The sequence below is a fragment of the Bos indicus genome, chromosome 18 (assembly GCF_029378745.1).
Source record: "Bos indicus isolate NIAB-ARS_2022 breed Sahiwal x Tharparkar chromosome 18, NIAB-ARS_B.indTharparkar_mat_pri_1.0, whole genome shotgun sequence".
In the NCBI taxonomy this organism is placed as follows: domain Eukaryota; kingdom Metazoa; phylum Chordata; class Mammalia; order Artiodactyla; family Bovidae; genus Bos; species Bos indicus.
Genome location: NC_091777.1, coordinates 50,607,623 through 50,614,867, shown reverse-complemented (window position 1 = coordinate 50,614,867; position 7,245 = coordinate 50,607,623).

The following is a 7,245-nucleotide window of genomic DNA, read 5'->3' as shown; positions in this document are numbered from 1 at the left end:
CTAGCAGGGTTGATAAGGTATTGACACCTATCCAATACCTTGTAAATGTTCTTTGGCAGTGGCCCACAAAGTTAACTTCTAGAGTATTCAGCCTGATACACCAAAATAATTAATGACAATTAGACCATATAACTTTTTCCTACTTTTGCAACTAAATGTATAAATTAAGACAATATCTATTTATATCACTTGCAAAATGTCTATATAGTCAGCCCTTCACATTTATGGCTTTTACAGCCATGGATTCAGTCAACCAGGGACAGAAAATATCGCCCCCCAAAATTCCAGAAAATTCCAAAAAGCAACCATTCACATAGCATCTACTCTGTATTTCAATTATTTCCACAGCATTTACACTCTATTAGGTAATAGACATAATCTAAAGATGATTTAAAGTAGAGGTAAGTTATATGCAAATACTAGGGATAATATTTTGCATTAGAGACTGGGCTATCTGACCGGCTCCTAGGGCTCTTGGAGCCAATGCCTGTGGCTGTATACCAACATTGCGACAGCCTGTAATATGCAAGTCATTTAGAAAACATAGCTGATCACACACTGTTCTTTACAGACATGTTCATACAAAGATGGAAGTCAACATCTGTGGTGTGGATAGGTTTGATTAGCAAAAACAGGTATAATAGAGTGTGCCCTTGACTCTAATAATAGATATGAGTAGGCTACATGGCGAAGTGCAAACCCCCATCCACCACCAGGACATGCCCTGTAATGTCCGGAAACTAAAAGAAACTCAACTGAAGTCTCATCCATGGAACAGACTCACTCCCTGGGACCCTCTTCCGAATTGAGGCTCCAGCTGTGCTGTGACAGGGGACTTCCCAACACCGTTAAAATCTGGATGTTGCTCAAAACCCAATTTGGTGATATATTCTCTGCTCTTTCTATTTCTCTTTTCTTTTCATGTTAGTATGTTGAAAGTAAGCTACATAATTCTCTAATAAATATCTGTATTATTTATTTGTAAAACAAGTGGCTTCTTTTGTTAACAAATCCTTTGAACCAGTGAAAATTTTAGGCAAAGCATTAATTGGTGCTGTGAGCAGGATTTGTAAGACAAAATGCCACTCTTTAAGAAAAGAGATTAAGTTTGATGAAGTTTTTATTCCCAGATGGGAAGATTCATCTTATTGCTCGTTAGCTAGGGAATGGGACAGATTCACTGGATTATGTGAGAACTGGAACTTTAAATTAAAGCGGGCTGAACCATTAGAATCATCAATGAAAACCATCAATGAAACTAAGCCATGCCCATGGGGCAAACCAAGATGGGCGGGTCATGGTGGAGAGATCTGACAGAATGTGGTCCACTGGAGAAGGGAATGGCAAACCACTTCAGTATTCTTGCCTTGAGAACCCCATGAACAGTATGAAAAGGCAAAATGATAGGATACTGAAAGAGGAACTCCCCAGGTCAGTAGGTGCCCAATATGCTACTGGAGATCAGTGGAGAAATAACAACTCCAGAAAGAATGAAGGGATGGAGCCAAAGCAAAAACAATATCCAGCTGTGGATGTGACTGGTGATAGAAGCAAGGTCCGATGCTATAAAGAGCAATATTGCATAGGAACCTGGAATGTCAGGTCCATGAATCAAGGCAAATTGGAAGTGGTCAAACAAGAGATGGCAAGAGTGAATGTCAACATTCTAGGAATCAGCGAACTGAAATGGACTGGAATGGGTGAATTTAACTCAGATGACCATTATATCTACTGCGGGCAGGAATCCCTCAGAAGAAATGGAGTGGCCATCATGGTCAACAAAAGAGTCTGAAATGCAGTACTTGGATGCAATCTCAAAAACGACAGAATGATCTCTGTTCGTTTCCAAGGCAAACCATTCAATATCACAGTAATCCACGTCTATGGCCCAACCAGTAATGCTGAAGAAGCTGAAGTTGAACGGTTCTATGAAGACCTACAAGACCTTTTAGAACTAACACCCAAAAAAGATGTCCTTTTCATCATAGGGGACTGGAATGCAAAAGCAGGAAGTCCAGAAACACCTGGAGTAACAGGCAAATTTGGCCTTGGAATACGGAATGAAGCAGGGCAAAGACTAATAGAGTTTTGCCAAGAAAATGCACCGGTCATAACAAACACCCTCTTCCAACAACACAAGAGAAGACTCTATACATGGACATCACCAGATGGTCAACACCGAAATCAGATTGATTATATTCTTTGCAGCCAAAGATGGAGAAGCTCTATACAGTCAGCAAAAACAAGACCGGGAGCTGACTGTGGCTCAGATCATGAACTCCTTATTGCCAAATTCAGACTTAAATTGAAGAAAGTAGGGAAAACCACTAGCCCATTCAGGTATGACCTAAATCAAATCCCTTATGATTATACAGTGGAAGTGAGAAATAGATTTAAGGGCCTAGATCTGATAGATAGAGTGCCTGATGAACTATGGAATGAGGTTTGTGACATTGTACAGGAGACAGGGATCAAGACCATCCCCATGGAAAAGAAATGCAAAAAAGCAAAATGGCTGTCTGGGGAGGCCTTACAAATAGCTGTGAAAAGAAGAGAAGCAAAAAGCAAAAGAGAAAAGGAAAGATATAAGCATCTAAATGCAGAGTTCCAAAGAATAGCAAGAAGAGATAAGAAAGCCTTCCTCAGTGATCAATACAAAGAAATAGAGGAAAACAACAGAATGGGAAAGACTAGAGATCTCTTCAAGAAAATTAGAGATACCAAGGGAACATTTCATGCAAAGATGGGCTCGATAAAGAACAGAAATGGTATGGACCTAACAAAGCAGAAGATATTAAGACAAGATGGCAAGAATACACAGAAGAACTGTACAAAAATGATCTTCATGACCCAGATAATCACGATGGTGTGATCACTGACCTAGAGCCAGACATCCTGGAATGTGAAGTCAAGTGGGCCTTAGAAAGCATCACTATGAACAAAGCTAGTGGAGGTGATGGAATTCCAGTTGAGCTATTTCAAATCCTGAAAGATGATGCTGTGAAAGTGTTGCACTCAATATGCCAGCAAATTTGGAAAACTCAGCAGTGGCCACAGGACTGGAAAAGGTCAGTTTTCATTCCAATCCCAAAGAAAGGCAATGCCAAAGAATGCTCAAACTACCTCACAATTGCACTCATCTCACACGCTAGTAAAGTAATGCTCAAAATTCTCCAAGCCAGGCTTCAGCAATATGTGAACCGTGAACTTCCTGATGTTCAAGCTGGTTTTAGAAAAGGCAGAGGAACGAGAGATCAAATTGCCAACATCCGCTGGATCATGGAAAAAGGAAGAGAGTTACAGAAAAACATCTATTTCTGCTTTATTGACTATGCCAAAGCCTTTGACTGTGTGGATCACAATAAACTGTGGAAAATTCTGAAAGAGATGGGAATACCAGACCACCTGACCTGCCTCTTGAGAAATTTGTATGCAGATCAGGAAGCAACAGTTAGAACTGGACATGGAACAACAGACTGGTTCCAAATAGGATAAGGAGTACATCAAGGCTGTATATTGTCACCCTGCTTATTTAACTTACATGCAGAGTACATCATGAGAAACGCTGGACTGGAAGAAGCACAAGCTGGAATCAAGATTGCCGGGAGAAATATCAATAACCTCAGATATGCAGATGACACCACCCTTATGGCAGAAAGTGAAGAGGAGCTAAAAAGCCTCTTGATGAAAGTGAAAGTGGAGAGTGAAAAAGTTGGCTTAAAGCTCAACATTCAGAAAACTAAGATCATGGCATCTGGTCCCATCACTTCATGGGAAATAGATGGGGAAACAGTAGAAACAGCGTCAGACTTTATTTTTTTGGGCTCAAAATCACTGCAGGTGGTGACTGCAGCCATGAAATTAAAAGACGCTTACTCCTTGGAAGGAAAGTTATGACCAATCTAGATAGCATATTCAAAAGCAGAGACATTACTTTGTCAACAAAGATTCGTCTAGTCAAAGCTATGGTTTTTCCTGTGGTCATGTATGGATGTGAGAGTTAGACTGAGAAGAAAGCTGAGCGCTGAAGAATTGATGCTTTTGAACTGTGGTGTTGGAGAAGACTCTTGAGAGTCCCTTGGACTGCAAGGAGATCCAATCAGTCCATTCTGAAGGAGATCAGCCTTGGGATTTCTTAGGAAGGAATGATGCTAAAGCTGAAACTCCAGTACTTTGGCCACCTCATGTGAGGAGTAGACTCATTGGAAAAGACCCTGATGCTGGGAGGGATTGAGGGCAGGAGGAGAAGGGGACAACAGAGGATGAGATGGCTGGATGGCATCACTGACTCGATGGACGTGAGTCTGAGTAAACTCCCGGAGCTGGTGATGGACAGGAAGGCCTGGCGTGCTGCGATTCATGGGGTCACAAAGAGTCGGACACGACTGAGCGACTGAACTGAATCTAACTGAACCATTAGAAACTATTGCATGTTTTCGGCTCACACAGATTGAAAATGGATAAGAATGTGACACATTGGGTGAGAGGCTGGATCCTCCTCTCTGCCTACTGTTAGGTACATGAAGCTAATTTAAAATTGTCTGAAGAGAAGTTACAATTGGAAAAAAAGAATTGTTCAATTTGTGAGTACAACCGTCCATGTTACAATGCCAAGATTGTATTTTAGTTGCTCAAATCTTCACCTCTTAAGTCCGCTTCTCCCTTGAGCCGGCACACAGCTCTAACAATGTCCCCCACTCCCCTTGCCTTCTTTTTTCTTTTTCCTGTTGTAGCTTTACACCACCCCCACTTCTGCCTCTGTCTCCCTCTCCATCAGCTAATCCCCTTCTAACTTTCTCATCTCTCAGTGGGGGGAGGAGAAGCCCAACTTCTTCCACTCCGTCGCCCACTCTAGCTTTTTTTTTTTTTTCCTGCCTCTATTCTGAGTCAATTTGAGCACCAAAATGGTCTATATTTGGGGCTTCCCTGGTGGCTCAGCTAGTAAAGAATCCGCCTGCAACCCAGGGAGACCTGGGTTCGACCCCTGGGTTGGGAAGATACGCTAGAGAAGGGACCAGCTACCCACTGCAGTATTCTGGCTTGGAGAATTCCATGCACGGTATAGTCCATGGAGTCGCAAAGAGTCGGATATGACTAGCAACTTTCACTTTCCACTTTGGTCTATATTTTTAGCTATAAAACTATGACTACAGAAAGGAAAGGTGACTTTTTGGCACTGGATAGCCATGATATTCTTTAGACTTGTTGACTAAAAAAAGATGTACAACTTGAGAGTTGCAAGTCAAGTTTTCCATTTAGTTCAGTCGCTCAGCCGTGTCTGACTCTTTGCAACCCCCATGCATTGCAGCACGCCAGGCCTCCCTGTCCATCACCAACTCCCAGAATTTACTCACACTCATGTCCATTGAGTCCATGATGCCATCCAACCATCTCATCCTCTGTTGCACCCTTCTCCTCCTGCCTTCAATCTTTCCCAGCATCAAGGTAGTATTGGAATTTCAGCTGCAGCATCAGTCCTTCCAATGAATACTCAGGACTGATTTCCTTTAGGATGGACTGGTTGATCTCCTCAGTCCAAGGGACTCTCAGGAGTCTTCTCCAAAACCACAGTTCAAAAGCACCAATTCTTCGGCCCTTAGCTTTCTCTATAGCCCAGCACCCATATCCATCCATATATGACTACTGGAAAAACCATAGCTTTGAGTAGATGGACCTTTGTTGGCAAAGTAATGTCTCTGCTTTTTAATATGCTGTCTAAGTTGGTGATAACTTTTCTTCCAAGGAGCAAGCATCTTTTCATTTCATGGCTGCAGTCACCATCTGCAGTGATTTTGGAGCCCAAGAAAATAAAGTCTGTCACTGTTTCCATTGTTTCCCCATCTATTTGCCATGAAGTAATTGGAGCAAAATGAGGACTGTAGCCCAGGAGGCAGCATTTCAGATAGCTCTGAGATACTGCTCCGAAGTGGCAATGGGAGAAGGTCAATATATAAGGTTTTGGTGAAGGGCAGAGTTCAATACCATTCAATACAAAAGGTTTTCTGTTAGTCAACAGGATCTGATGTCACCATGAAGGGATTTATTGCTTCTCTAGATATGAGGAGATGCAAGGATTGAGACCATAATATCTGTTCTTAAAAACATGTGAAGTGAAGTCGCTCAGTCGTGTCCGACTCTTTGCGACCCCATGGACTGTAGCCTATCAGGCTCCTCCGTCCATGGGATTTTCCAGGCAAGAGTGCTGGGGTGGATTGCCATTTCCTCTAAAGACCTGTCCCAGCAGATTCCCTGCAGCACAGAGTGCCTCACTCCACCCTGAACTCCCTCGGGGTTGTTGAACGTCGACAGCTATAGCAGCGTGGGGCTCAATCTTCGTATAAAGTGAAGTCGCTCAGTCGTGTCCGACTCTTTCCCACCCCATGAACTGTAGCCCACCAGGCTTCTCCGTCCATGGATGGGCTTTTCCAGGCAAGAATACTGGAGTGGGTTGCCATTTCCTTCTCCAGGAGATCTTCCCATGCCAAAGATTGAACCCAGGTCTCCCGCATAGTAGGCAGACGCTTTTACTGTCTGAGCCACCAGGGAATTAGAGTAATCTCCATAGAGGCAGGTGGCAAATTGCCTTTGTTGTTCAGTCTTTAACAAAGCTCTTGGTAAGTGCCAAATTGTAATTGACAGACTCAGGAGAACACTGGTTAAAATGAATTTTTTTTTCTTCCTTTGAAACTGCAAAACCGGTTCTTTTTGCATATGCAATTTAAAACAGCTAGATTTTTACAAAGGTCTGCCTAGAAAAAATGCTTGAAGTTAACCTTTGCCTAGGCTTTCCAGATGGCGTTAGTGGTAGAGACTCTGACAGTGCAGGATAAGAGATGCGGGTTCAATTCCTGGTTTGGGAAGATTCCCTTGGAGGCAGGCATAGCGGCCCACTCCAGTATTCTTGCCTAAAGGATCCCATGGACAGAGGAGCCTGGCAGTCCATTGACTCGCAAACAGCTGGACTCGGCTGAAGTGATTTAGTACAGCAAGCTGCTTGAAATACAGAGCCCAATTTGCCTGAGACCTTAACCTTGGGCAAATTAGAATTTCAAGTCAAGGGGGGAAAAAATAGAGAGAGAAAAGAACCAAAGAGACATTTTAAATCTCAAGCAGAAAACTATGAGATCTCTGTCTGTCTGTCTGAATTTACCTTGTCTCAGTGTGTATGTTTGTTAGTCAATTGGCTTAAAGAAAAGCAAGCACTTACGAATCAAACAACTACAACAGAAATTAACCTAAAGGAAC